Source organism: Arachis stenosperma, chromosome 5 (assembly GCF_014773155.1).
Source record: "Arachis stenosperma cultivar V10309 chromosome 5, arast.V10309.gnm1.PFL2, whole genome shotgun sequence".
Taxonomy (NCBI): Eukaryota; Viridiplantae; Streptophyta; class Magnoliopsida; order Fabales; family Fabaceae; genus Arachis; species Arachis stenosperma.
In genome coordinates, this window is record NC_080381.1 from 55,386,580 (window position 1) to 55,400,692 (window position 14,113).

The following is a 14,113-nucleotide window of genomic DNA, read 5'->3' on the forward strand; positions in this document are numbered from 1 at the left end:
TGGTTTTGATTAGATCAGAGACCATGGTTGCTAAGTCAGAGTGGCTTTGCTTAGAATTCTCTGTCTGTTGCTGAGAAGATCATGGAAAGGGCTTGCTATTGCTAAACCTGTTTCTTCCACCATTATTGTTGTTGAGACCTTGTTGAGGTCTCTGTTGATCCTTCCATGAAAGATTTGGATGATTTCTCCATGAAGAATTATAGGTGTTTCCATAGGGTTCTCCCATGTAATTCACCTCTTCCATTGAAGGGTTCTCAGGATCATAAGCTTCTTCTTCAGATGAAGCATCCTTAGTACTGCTTGGTGCAGCTTGCATTCCAGACAGACTTTGAGAAATCAAATTGACTTGTTGAGTCAATATTTTGTTCTGAGCCAATATGGCATTCAGAGTATCAATCTCAAGAACTCCTTTCTTCTGATTTGTCCCATTGTTCACAGGATTCCTTTCAGAAGTGTACATGAATTAGTTATTTGCAACCATTTCAATTAGTTCTTGAGCTTCTGTAGACGTCTTCTTCAGATGAAGAGATCCTCCAGCAGAGCTATCCAAAGACATCTTGGACAGTTCAGACAGACCATCATAGAAAATACCTATGATGCTCCATTCAGAAAGCATGTCAGAAGGACATTTTCTGATCAATTGTTTGTATCTTTCCCAAGCTTCATAGAGGGATTCTCCTTCCTTCTGTCTGAAGGTTTGGACTTTCACTCTAAGCTTACTCAATTTTTGAGGTGGAAAGAACTTTGCCAAGAAGGCATTGACTAGCTTTTCCCAAGAGTTCAGGCTTTCTTTAGGTTGTGAATCCAACCATGTCCTAGCTCTGTCTCTTACAGCAAAAGGGAATAGCATAAGTCTGTAGACCTCAGGGTCAACCCCATTAGTCTTGACAGTGTCACAGATTTGCAAGAATTCAGCTAAAAATTGATGAGGATCTTCCAATGGAAGTCCATGGAACTTGCAATTCTGTTGCATTAGAGAAACTAATTGAGGCTTAAGCTCAAAGTTGTTTGCTCTAATGGCAGGGATAGAGATGCTTCTCCCATAGAAGTCGGGAGTAGGTGCAGTAAAGTCACCCAGCACCTTCCTTGCATTGTTGGCATTGTTGTTGTTTTCGGCTGCCATGTCTTCTTCTTCTCTGAAGATTTCTGTTAGGTCCTCGGAGAGTTGTGCCTTAGCTTCTCTTAGCTTTCGCTTCAAGGTCCTTTCAGGTTCAGGGTTAGCCCCAACAAGAATGCCTTTGTCTTTGTTCCTGCTCATATGAAAGAGAAGAGAACAAGAAAATGTGGAATTCTCTATGTCACAGTATAGAGATTCCTTGAGGTGTTAGAGGAACAGAAAAATAGAAGAAAGAGGTAGAAGAATTCGAACTTAGTGAGATAGAGTTCGAATTGTGCATTGAGGAGGAGTGATACTCCATAAATAGAAGGATGTGAGAAGAGGGGGAGAGATTTTTCGAAAATTAATTAAAAAGATTTTAAAAACATTTTGAAAAAGATTTTGAAGAAGATATGATTGAAAACTTTTTTGAAAAAGATGTGATTAAAAAGATATGATTGAAAAGTGATGGTTTTAAAAAGATATGATTGAGAAGATATGATTTGAAAAACAATTTAAAAAGATTTGATTTAAAAAAAATTAATGACTTGCTTAACAAGAAAAGATATGATTCAAACATTAAACCTCTCTCAGCAGAAAAGGCAACATACTTAAAATGTTCAATCAAATCATTAATTGTTAGCAAGTATCTTTGAAAAAGGAGAGAAATTGATTTTGAAAACATTTGATTGAAAAGATTTGATTTGAAAAAGATTTGATTTTGAAAAACTTTGAAAACTTGAAAAAAAATCTGAATTAAAAACAGAATCTTCCCTCTTGTGCCATCTGGCGTTAAACGCCCAGAATGGTGCACATTCTGGCGTTTAACGCCCAATGCTCTACCTTTTTGGGCGTTAAACGCCCAACCAGGCACCCTGGCTGGCGTTTAAATGCCAGTCTGTCCTTCTTTACTGGGCGTTTTGAACGCCCAACTTTTTCTGTATAATTCCTCTGCTGCATGTACTGAATCTTCAGTTCCCTGTATTATTGACTTGAAAATAGAACCAAGATCAAATAAACAATGCATGCAAGATACCAAACTTAAAATAAGACACTAGACTCAAACAAGAAACATAAAATATTTTTGGTTTTTTTTATGATTTTGTAATTTTTTTTGGATTTTTCGAAAATTAAGTAGAAAAAGAAAATAAAGGTATCAAAATTCTTAATGAGAATTCCAGGAATCATGCAATGTTAGTCTAAAGCTTCAGTCTAAAGGAATTAGACATGAATAGCCAAGCTTCAGTAGGACACTGCATTCAAGAGCTAAATTGATGAGAATCAATCAGCTTTGGTGATGATAAGAATATCACCTTGAAACACTAGAATTCATTCTTAAGAACTCTGAAAAATACCAAATCTAAGCAACAAGATGAACCGTCAGTTGTCCATACTCGAAACAATTCCCGGCAACGGCGCCAAAAACTTGGTGCACGAAATTGTGATCACTACTTTTCACAACTCAAATAATCCCTAATAATGGCCCCAAAAACTTGGTGCTCAATACCATGGCATAAACACAACTTCGCACAACTAACCAGCAAGTGCACTGGGTCGTCCAAGTAATAAACCTTACGCGAGTAAGGGTCGATCCCACGGAGATTGTTGGTATGAAGCAAGCTATGGTCACCTTGTAAATCTTAGTCAGGCAGACTCAAATGGTTATGGATGATATATGAATAAAACATAAAGATAAAGATAGAGATACTTATGTATTCCATTGGTGAGAATTTCAGATAAGCGAATGGAGATGCTTTGTCCCTTCCGTCTCTCTGCTTTCCTACTGTCTTCATCCAATCCTTCTTACTCCTTTCCATGGCAAGCATTATGCAAGGGTTTCACCGTTGTCAGTGGCTACCTCTCATCCTCTCAGTGGAAATGTTCAACGCACCCTGTCACGGCACGGCTATCCAGCTGTCGGTTCTCGATCATGTCGGAATAGAATCCAGTGATTCTTTTGCGTCTGTCACTAACGCCCCACAATCGCGAGTTTGAAGCACGTCACAGTCATTCAATCATTGAATCATACTCAGAATACAACAGACAAGGTTAGACCTTCCGGATTCTCTTGAATGCCGCCATCAGTTCTAGCCTATACCACGAAGACTCTGATCTCACGGAATGGCTGGCTCGGTTTTCAGGCGAGCGCTCGGTTGTCAGGCGATCAACCATGCATCGTGTATCAGGAATCCAAGAGATAAACATTAGAGCCTTGTTGCTTGTAGAACGACAGTGGTTGTCAATCACGCGTTCATAAGTGAGAATGATGATGAGCGTCACATAATCATCACATTCATCAAGTTCTTGAGTGCGAATGAATATCTTGGAATAAGAACAAGCTGAATTGAATAGAAGAACAATAGTAATTGCATTAATACTCGAGGTACAGCAGAGCTCCACACCTTAATCTATGGTGTGTAGAAACTCCACCGTTGAAAATACATAAGAACAAGGTCTAGGCATGGCTGTGAGGCCAGCCCCATGATCTAAGATAGCATAAGACTAAAGATAGCTACCAAGATTCCAAGACATCAAATACAATAGCAAAAGGTCCTATTTATAGGGAACTAGTAGCTTAAGAATTACAAAGATGAGTAAATGACATAAAAATCCACTTCCGGGCCCACTTGGTGTGTGCTTGGGCTGAGCATTGAAGCATTTTCGTGTAGAGACTCTTCTTGGAGTTAAACGCCAGCTTTTATGCCGGTTTGGGCGTTTAACTCCCACTTTGGTGCCAGTTCCGGCGTTTAACGTTGGGAATTCTGAGGGTGACTTTGAACGCCGGTTTGGGCCATCAAATCTTGGGAAAAGTATGGACTATCATATATTGCTGGAAAGCCCAGGATGTCTACTTTCCAACGCCGTTGAGATCGCGCCAATTGGGCTTCTGTAGCTCCAGAAAATCCACTTCGAGTGCAGGGAGGTCAGAATCCAACAGCATCTGCAGTCCTTTTCAGTCTCTGAATCAGATTTTTGCTCAAGTCCCTCAATTTCAGCCAGAAAATACCTGAAATCACAGAAAAACACACAAACTCATAGTAAAGTCCAGAAAAGTGTATTTTAACTAAAAAATAATAAAAATATACAAAAAACTCAACTAAATATACTAAAAACATACTAAAAACAATGCCAAAAAGCGTACAAATTATCCACTCATCACGCAGCTGTAAGCGTGACACTTTGATGGTTAGGGTGTTACATTATGGTATTAGAGCAGTTAATCCTAATTAAAGCCTTGGGAATGGACTGACTATGCTTTATTGCATACTCTGGGTGTCTGTCATGTTGTATAACTTGTCCAGATAACAAGAATTAGAGCTTTATGCACATGACTGTCTTTTGATTAATGATGTTAATTTACCATTGCATAACTGCTGATGTTAATTCTGGCCAACTTAATGTTGATGGTTTATGTAGACGGAAAAGTTAATAGGTTATCATAGGTAAAATAGAAGTAATAAGTAACGCATATCATGCGGTTTGGGGACGTTAGGAGCTATTTCTCGAGGTTACTATGTTATGTGTCTTGGAATTCTGTTGATAATTTGTAACTTGTTCTTTCATCATATGCCTTGAAGTCTTTGTTTTGAGATTATCTTCCAACCCTATCCCTTTGTTCATATGTATTCTCGTTTCAACTTAACTACACATGTCTGCTTAATTTCCTTGAGGTACTTGCTTTTATCTGTTTAAACTCTTCTTTTTGGTTCAAGTACTCTTGATGAAATTTCGAACTTGTTCGATTTGTTATGCATTGTGATTCCTGTTTGAACTCTTTGATTTAAGTTTCTTTCTCGAATGTGAGTGGATTTTCTTCCTTGCATCTTTCAATCTGCTTGAATATCCTTATGAGGTTTCAATTTCAAGAATACACTCAGAATTTTGGTTTTAAACATTTTTAAAGAAATTTTGGATTCTCTCTGAAGAAATTTCAAGTAAATCTTCTCTTGGTTGATTGTATCTATAGCCATTTTTCAAATTTGATAAAAATGTTTTGAGTTTGGCATGTCCTTATTTACATGAATTTTTGAAAACTTAAGTATTAAGACCTTACCTTGAAATCCTCTTTTTTGGACAGGGTTTGAATTCTTTCCAACTTTACCGCAATTTCATTACATATCTCTAATTAACTAATTACTTGAGTGCCTTTTGAAATTTTGGAGAAAGTACTTTTGGTCCTTAGCCCAATTAAATTCCATCTTTCAAACTTCGGATATTCTATCTTTATCTTAAAAATAGTTTTGACGAAAAACAACTTGATTTTCTTTCGATCCTATTACAATTTTATGCATACCTTTGTTGGGTTATATATCTAAGCATACTCTAATATTCTTAAAGGAAAATTTTGTTTATATTCTAAATAACCCTCACTTTACAAACCTCATGTAACTTATCTCAACCTGAATATGTTTCAAAATAACGCAAACATCCATACTTTTGTTAATTCCTTTAAAAGTTTATTTCATGTTTTCTCTTTTTATAAGATAAGATGATCCTTCACTTAAATTTATCTATTCTTTATGGACATTTTATTTGATTGTATTCTTAAACAATTCATCTTGAACTTTGCAAATGATGTCCTTGACTTTGGTCACTCTCTTCTTATAAGTCTTATACTTTGATTCAGCTTGAATTCAATTCTAATGAAAGCACAATTTTCTTCTCATTGTCTCCATTGAAGTTCTTTAAATTCTCAATATGTCTATTTCTCATTCGTAAACTACCATTTGAATCTTTGAGAACGTATATCATTGTCATTATACTTCTCTTCATGAATCATATACTCTTGACATGACATTAAAATTGTTTTGGTGCGACACCAATCTTTGAATCTTTGAAAATGTTAAGTGCTTCTTTTAATTAGGCAGTATTGGCTTATACGTTCTAATCGTGTCGTGCAATTTAATGTGCCGGTTATCCTTTTTCATTTCTTGAGGTGTAATTTAGATTTCTTTGCTTCACAATCTGTATCTTATGTATATCTTGATTTACTTACATTTTGACTATGTTAAGACTTTTGCAATACGGTTGTTGACCACATATTTCTCCATGAGTTAAGAAACCCTTGTGTTAATCTGAAGTTGTTCCGATGCGATGCGTCGCTATTGTCTTTAACCATTTTTCCTCTATAAAAGCTCATACCTCTTCGATTTCAACTTGAATTTGTTTTAAACTAATACATTATTTTTCTTCTTATTGATCCTATCGAATATCTTTGATTCAAGAGTTATCCTCAAAGTTGTTAACTGATTCCTTTTCAGCAAGCTTCATTGCTTGAGCATTCTTGTTTACTTGCAATTTCATTCATTCTTCCAAAATTTTTATGAGTACTGTCTTTGTCACTTGTCCTTCCTTTCTAAAATCTCGTGAACTTTTGAGTTAACTCGAGATGTGTTAGTATCACATTCAACCTTTAGATATAGCAAGCAATACATTAGTTCATAGAACACGGTTAGTGAACACAAAAAGCAAAGCTTGTAAATATGCGATGCCACATAATGTTATGGAGTTTTGTTTTATTCGAAAGAGTTTTGTTGATATTAGATTTGAGACCGGTAGTAAGTTTGCGAAATGATTGATGAGGTTGAGAATTTTCAGATGATTCGTTCGATAAAGTACAATTGGGAGTTATGATAGTGACCTATGTTAAAGCCATTAACACTATGTAACCTCTTTGTTTTGAGCCTATCTTGTAATTTTTGTTTTACACTACACTCTTCCCTTATATCTAAGTCTCATAGCTTATCCAGTATTTGAAAATTTATATATATGCTAAGACTAGCTTTTCTAAAGTAATCAAAAGTAAAGTATCAAAATTATGTAATATCTTGTGTATTACTTTAATTTTCGAGGACGCAAATTTTTATAAGGTGGGTAGGATATAAGAACTAGAATTTTCGGAAAATCTTATTATGAGCTAATTTCAATTTATTTATTCATTAAAAACTTTAATTTTAAAAATTATTTTATTAAAAGTAACTAAACCAAGTTTTGATAATTAAACTAGAAATTTTATTTAATTTTATGATTTTTGAATATTTTTCTATATTTAAATTATAAATCTTAGTAGCTTTAAAAGAATAAAAATTTTATATGAATTGATTTAAATAATTAAGATTTTAAAATTTAATACTTTAATTTTTATAAATAAAGAAAATTAATTATATTACTTTATATTTTAAATTAAGAGTATTGGATTGAAAGTTAATTAGTAAATTTGATAATTAGATAATATTTTAAAATATTTTAAGGGGATAAATTAGATTTTAAATTAAATACTATATATCTTAATTTTATTAAAATTTACCAAACTCCAAAAAATCTCTCATTTCACATTTTATGGGCGTTTGGATGCCGGTTTTTGCTTTTGGGCACTGGACACCTGGAAGGGGGCAGGAAGCTGGCGTTGGACGCTAGTTTTGGGCCTTCTAATCCGAAGCAAAGTATAAACTATTATACATTGCTGGAAAGCTCTGGAAGTCATCTTTCCATAGTTGTTAAGAATTCTCCATTTGAACATCTGTAGCTCCAAAAAAGCTTTTTCGAGTGCAGGTAGGTCAGATCCAGATAGCATCTGCAGTGCTTTCTCTGTCTCTGAATCATACTTTTGCTCCAACTCCTCAATTTTAGCCAGAAAAATATCTGAAATTGTATAAAAATACAAAAATTCATAGTAGAATCCAAAAATGTGAATTTAACACTAAAAACTATGAAAACTTAATAAAAACTAAATAAAATATGCTAAAAACTATATGAAAATGATGCTAAAAAGCATATAAAATATCCGCTCATCACAACACCAAACTTAAACTGTTGCTTATCCCCAAGCAACTAAAAATACAGTAAGATAAAAAGAAAATTAAGATACAATAAATTTCTAAGTTTCAAATGAAGCTCAGTTTCAATTAGATGAGCGGGACTTAGTACCTTTTTGCTTCTGAATAGTTTTGGCATCTCACTATCCATTGAAACTCAAAGATGTTGGCATCTTTAGGAACATAGAATCTAGATGGTATTATTGAATCTCCTAGTTAAGTTTTTTTTTTTAAATTCTTGAACATAGCTTTTTAGAGTCTTGGCCGTGGCCCTAAGCACTTTGTTTTCCAGTATTACCACCGGATACATAAATGCCACAGACACTTTAACTAGGTGAACCCTTTTGGATTGTGATTCAGCTTTGCTAGAATCCCCAGATAGAGGTGTCTAGAGTTATTAAGCATACTCTTTTTGCTTTGGATCACGACTTTAACCGCTCAGTCTCAAGTTTTTCACTTGACACCTTCATGCCACAACCACATGATCTGGACAGCTTGATTTAGCCGCTTAGGCTAGGATTTTATTCCTTTATGCCCTCCTATCCATTAATGCTCAAAGCCTTGGATCTTTTTACCCTTGCCTTTTGGTTTAAAAGGTTACTGGCTTTTTGCTCTTACCTTTTGGTTTAAATAGCTATTGGCTTTTTCTCTTTGCTTTTTCATTTTTTCATTTTTTTCTATTTATTTTTTTCGCCATTTTTTTGCATGCAAGCTTTTTCTTTTTGCTGCTTTTTCTTACTTCAAGAATCAATTTATGGATTTTTCAGATTACCAATAATATTTCACTATCATCATTATTCTTTCAAGAGCCAACATTCATAATTTTCAACTTCAAATATGCACTGTTTATTCATACATTTAGAAAACAAAAGCAATGCCACCACATCAACATAATTAAACTATTCTTATTATAAACTTGAAATTCATGTATCTCTCAATTCTTTTCAAATAAAATTTTCTTTTAAGCAAGGTGAGAGATATATGGAACATTTTACAACTTTAAGACATCCATGCAAATGATCATGCAACTAGAACAAGAGAACAGATAAATAAACAGATAGAAAACAAAAAAATAATAGGAAAGGCATGTAAAGAGAATGAATCCACCTTTAATTGTGGCGGTTAGTGCTCCTCCTTGAGGATCTAATGTGATGCTTGATCTCTTCAATGTCATTCCTTTGCCTTTGTTGTTCGTCCCTCATAGCCCTTTGGTCTTCCTTTATGGCTCTTTGATCTTCTCTTATTTCATTGAGGGTGATGGAGTGCTCTTGATGCTCCACCCTCAATTGCTCCATGTTAGTGCTCAGTTCTCCAAGAGAAGTTTTCCATTGATCCCAATAGCTTTGGGGAGAAAAATACATCCTTTGAGATATCTCAGGGATCTCATACTGAGGCGGCTGCACAGGCTCTTGTGCATGCTCTCTAGTTTGCTCCATCCTCTTCTTGGTGATGGGCTTGTCCTCCCCAATAGAGACATCTCCATTTATGACAATTCTAGGTGAATTGTATAGATGACAGATCAGATGTGGGAATGCCAACCTTGCATTGGTGTGAGGCTTCTCAGCTACCTTGTACAATTCTTGAGGAATCACCTCATGAACTTCCATCTCACTTCCAATCATGATGTAATGGATCATGATAGCTCTGTCAATGGTCACTTCTGACCAATTGCTAGTTGGAATGATGGACCTTTGGATGAATTCCAACCATCCTCTAGCTATGGGCTTTAGGTCAACCCTTTTTAGTTGAATGGACTTGCCTTGGGAATCCCTTTTCCACTGTGCTCTTTCCACACAGATATCTGAGAGCACTTGGTCCAGTCTTTGATCAAAGTTGACTCTCCTAGTGTAAGGGTGAGGATATCCTTGCATTAGAGGCAAATTGAATGCCGACCTTACACTTTTCGGGCTGAAATCTAATATTCTTCCTCAGACCATGGTGCTCAAATTCCTTGGATTTGGGTTCACAGTAGTGTCATAATTTTTAGTAACCCATACATTCGCATAGAACTTTTACACCATTAAAATCCCAACATCCTGAATGGGATTGGTTACGACTTCCCAAACTCTTCTCTGGATCTCTCTTCGGATTTCCGAATACTCATTCTTCTTGAGCTTGAAAGGGACCTTATGGATCACTTTCTTCTCAGCCACTACTTTATAGAAGTGGACTTGGTGGGCTTTGGTGATGAATCTCTCCATCTTCCAAGATTCAGAGGTGGTGGCTATTGCCTTTCTTTTCCTCTTTCTAGAGGATTCTCCAATCTTGGGTGCCATGAATGGTAATGGAAAGAAAAAAAGCTATGCTTTTCCAACACGAAATTTAAAACTTTGCTTGTCCTCGAGCAAAATTAAAGAAAAGAGAAGAATTGAGTAGAAGAAGAAGAAAATAAAAGGAAATAGAGGGAGAGAGAGGGCTCGGCCTTGTGGTTTATGAGTGTATGAGAGGTGTGTGTATGAAGGGTTATGAAGAGGGGTATTTATAGGAGTGGAGAAGTGTAGGGTTCGGCCATGGGTTGGGTTTTTGGGTGGAAAATTTGATTTTGAAGTGGATGGGGGTTGGTAGGAGTTATGATGGTTTGGGAAAGTGGGATGGATGTGATTGGGCTAGGGTTTATAGGGGAGTGTGTATAGGGAAGTGTGAAAGTGAGTGGGGGTTGGTGAAAGATGCTGTGGGACCCACAGGTCCTGAGAAGCTAGGGAATCCAGATTCCCTGCTCCTCTGCACTGGCATTTGAACGCCCAGGGGCTGTTCCCTGGCTGGCATTCAACACCAGCAGTGCTGCCCATGAGGGGCGTTGAACGTCCAGCAGGGATACCCTAGCTGACATTCAACTTTAACACTCTATCCAGAGTGTTCTATTTTCACTGATGTGAATTCTTTCTCTGTTCTGACTGATGCACATGATCATGACTCTAAAAATAAAATGATAAAAATAATTAAATAAGTTGGGTTGCCTCCCAACATGCGCTTCTTTAACGTCATTAGCTTGACATTTAGCTCCTTACGGAGGTGAGTATAGGCTTAGATTTTTGCCCCTTGTAGTGAACTTTTTTCCTGTCCTCTCATGAATGAGTTCTACATGCTCTAGAGACAGGACATGATTCACTGTATATGGTAAGACTGGCTCCTTAGTGAAGACAACTCTCATGCCAGGTGAGATGCCTTCAGTTGGGACTTTCTTGTCCTTCCAGCCTTTAGGTACTTTCTTCTTAGTACCTTTATGCTTAGAGCTTGTTGATGGCTACCCAACACCAAACTTAGAATTGATGTTTGGGAGCTCTGTAGAGCTCTACACAAAAAAAGAGGTTTGGCACACTAGGTGTTGCACAGTTATCTCTCTTTTAGAGGGAGAATTAAGATGAGGCCTCTTGAATAAGATGTGGTCCTACCCTAATTGTAGGGTCAGTTCTCCCTTAGCCACATCATTGATAGCATTGGCAGTGGCTAGAAAGGTCTTCCAAGGATGACAGAGTCATCCTCATCCTCTCCAATGTCCAAGACAATGAAGTTTGCATGGATGTAATGGTTTTCAACTTTCACCAAGATATCCTCTACTAAGCCATATGGCTTCTTCATAGTCTTGTCTGCCATCTCTAATGAGATGTGTGAAGCTTGTACCTCAAGGAGTCTCAGCTTCTCTATTACAGAGAGTGGCATGAGGTTGATGCTTGACCCTAGGTCACACAAAGCCTTATCAAAGGTCATAGTGCCTATGGTGCAAGGAATCAAAAAGCGTCTAGGATCTGGAAGCTTCTGAGTTAGCCTCTGCTGAACCAAAGCATGGAGTTCTTTGGAAAGCAGTGGAGGTTCTTCCTCTAATGGCTTTGTACCAAATAACTTGCCATTCAACTTCATAAGAGCTCCTAGGTACCGAGCAACTTGCTCTTCCCTAGTGTCTTCATCGTCATCTGAGGATGAGTAGTCATCAAAACTTATGCACTACAGAAATGCATTCAAAAGAACCTCTATGGTCTTTACGGTTTCCTTTGGCTCTGGGATAGAGGGTTATTGAGTGGGATTTAGGCACTCAAAGGGTGTGCTATCACTGGCATTTAACGCTAGCTCTGTGAGCTCTTTGGGCATTATACGCCCATGTTGTGCACCCTTACTGGCGTTAAACGCCAGTCCCTCTAGTATTTTGGGCATTGAACGCCCAGCAGGGATGTCCTTGATGGCGTTTAATGCCAGCTTCCCTAGGTGTGTGGGCGTTGAACGCCCAGTTAGGGGTTCCTCACTGGCGTTCAGTGCCAGAAAGCCTACCTGGTCGGGCGTTGAACACCTAGTGAAGGGTTCCTCACTGGCGTTCAGCGCCAGGCTTGCTGCCAGATTGGGCGTTCAACGCCCAGTGATATGTCCTTTACTAGTGTTTAACGCCACCCCTATTCTCCTCATATTTAGCCTCTACCTCTAGGGTTATGGCCTTGCACTCATCTCTTGTGTTCACCTCAGTATTACTAGGAAGAGTGTCAGGAGGAGTCTCAGGGATCCTCTTGCTCAGTTGACCAACTTGTATCTCCAGGTTTCTAATGGAGGACCTTGTTTCATTTATAAAACTATGAGTGGTCTTAATGAGGCTGGAGACTAAAATGGCTAAGTTAGAAAGGCTCTACTTAGAGGTCTCCATATTCCCTTGAGAAGATGGGAATGGTGGTCTGTTGTTGAACCTATTCTAGTTCCTACCACCTTGATTGTTATTGAAACCTTACTAAGGTTTCATTTGATCCTTCCATGAAAGATCAGGGTGATTCCTCCATGAAGGGTTGTAAGTGTTTTCATAGGGTTCTCCCATGTAATTCACCTCCTCCACGGTGGGTTGATCAGGATCATAAGCTTCTACTTCAGAAGAAGCTTCCTGATTACTGCCAGCTGCAGCTTGCATCCTAGTCAGATGCTTAGAGATCATGCTGGCCTGTTGGGTCAAAATCTTAATCTGAGCCAGTATGGCATTCGAAGTCTTAACTTCATGAACTCCTTTCTTATGAGAGATTCTATGGTTTACAGGATTCCTTTCAGAAGTGTACATGAACTGGTTGTTTGTAACCATCTCAATGAGCTCTCTAGATTCTACAGGTATTTTCTTCAAGTGGAGTGATCCACCTGCAGAGCTGTCCAATAAAATCTTGGACATTTCAGACAAGCCATCATAGAACATGCCTGTGATGGACCATTCTAAAAGCATGTCAAAAGGACATCTCCTGATCAGTTGCTTGTATCTTTCCTAAGGTTTATAGAGGGATTCACCTTCTCTTTGTCTGAAGGTTTGGATATCGACTCTAATTTTGCTCATTCTCTGAGGGGGAAAAACTTAGCAAGAAAAGCATTAACCAGCTTTTCCTAAGAGTTTAGACTCTCTCTTGATTAGGCATCCAACCATAGCGTAGCTCTGTCTCTTACAACAAAGGGAAAGAGCATAAGCTTGTAGACTTCTAGATCTACTCCATTAGTCTTTACAGTATCACAGACTAGCAAGAACTCAGCTAAAAACTGATGTGGATCTTCTGTTGGAAGTCCATGGAACTTGCAATTCTGTTGTAGAAGAGAGACTAATTGAGGCTTAAGCTCAAAATTGTTAGCTCCAATTGCAGGTACAGAGATGCTTCTGCCATATAAGTCAGAGGTAGGCATGGCGTAGTCACCAAGGACCTTTCTTGGTTCCTCTTGAGGTTCGGTCATGTCTTCCCTTTCTTGTTCAAAACTTTCTGAAAGGTCTCTTCCAGAGTATTGTGCTTTAGCTTGTTGTAAATGCCTCTTTAGAGTCTTTTCAGGTTCAGGATCAAGAGTCAAGAGGGGTTCTTTATCCCTATTCCTGGTCATAAATAAGAAGAGAAAAAAGAGAGAAAAGAAGAAAGCTTTTTGTGCTACTTGGACAAAAGAGCTTCCAGTTAGATGTGAAAAGAGAAGAAGAAGATAGAATAAGAATAGAAGAAGTAGAAGAAGAATACTTTGAAGTAAAAAAGAAGAGAATTAGAAATAAAAGAGATAAATAAGAATTAAAATATTTTTATTTTTATTTTATTTATTAATTATTTTCGAAAGCGTTGGTGAATCTAAAGAAATAGGACCAAGAGACAAGGAGTCCTGGTGGTGGAATGTGAGTGTACAAGATAAGATAAAGATAAAAAGAAACTGCTTTAAAGAGTGGTCTTTATACCGCAACGCAGATAACTGGGAAAAATATAAGGCGGCTAAGAAAGAGACA

General features: G+C 37.4%; 1 non-coding gene across 1 annotated transcript; it reads left to right on the top strand.

Moving 5' to 3' along the window:
• Positions 1-610: 610 nt before the first annotated feature.
• LOC130984161 (small nucleolar RNA R71) lies at positions 611-718 on the top strand. The gene has a single exon (XR_009088112.1). It is a non-coding gene; the product is annotated as a small nucleolar RNA R71 (small nucleolar RNA).
• The last annotated feature ends 13,395 nt before the right edge of the window (positions 719-14,113 follow it).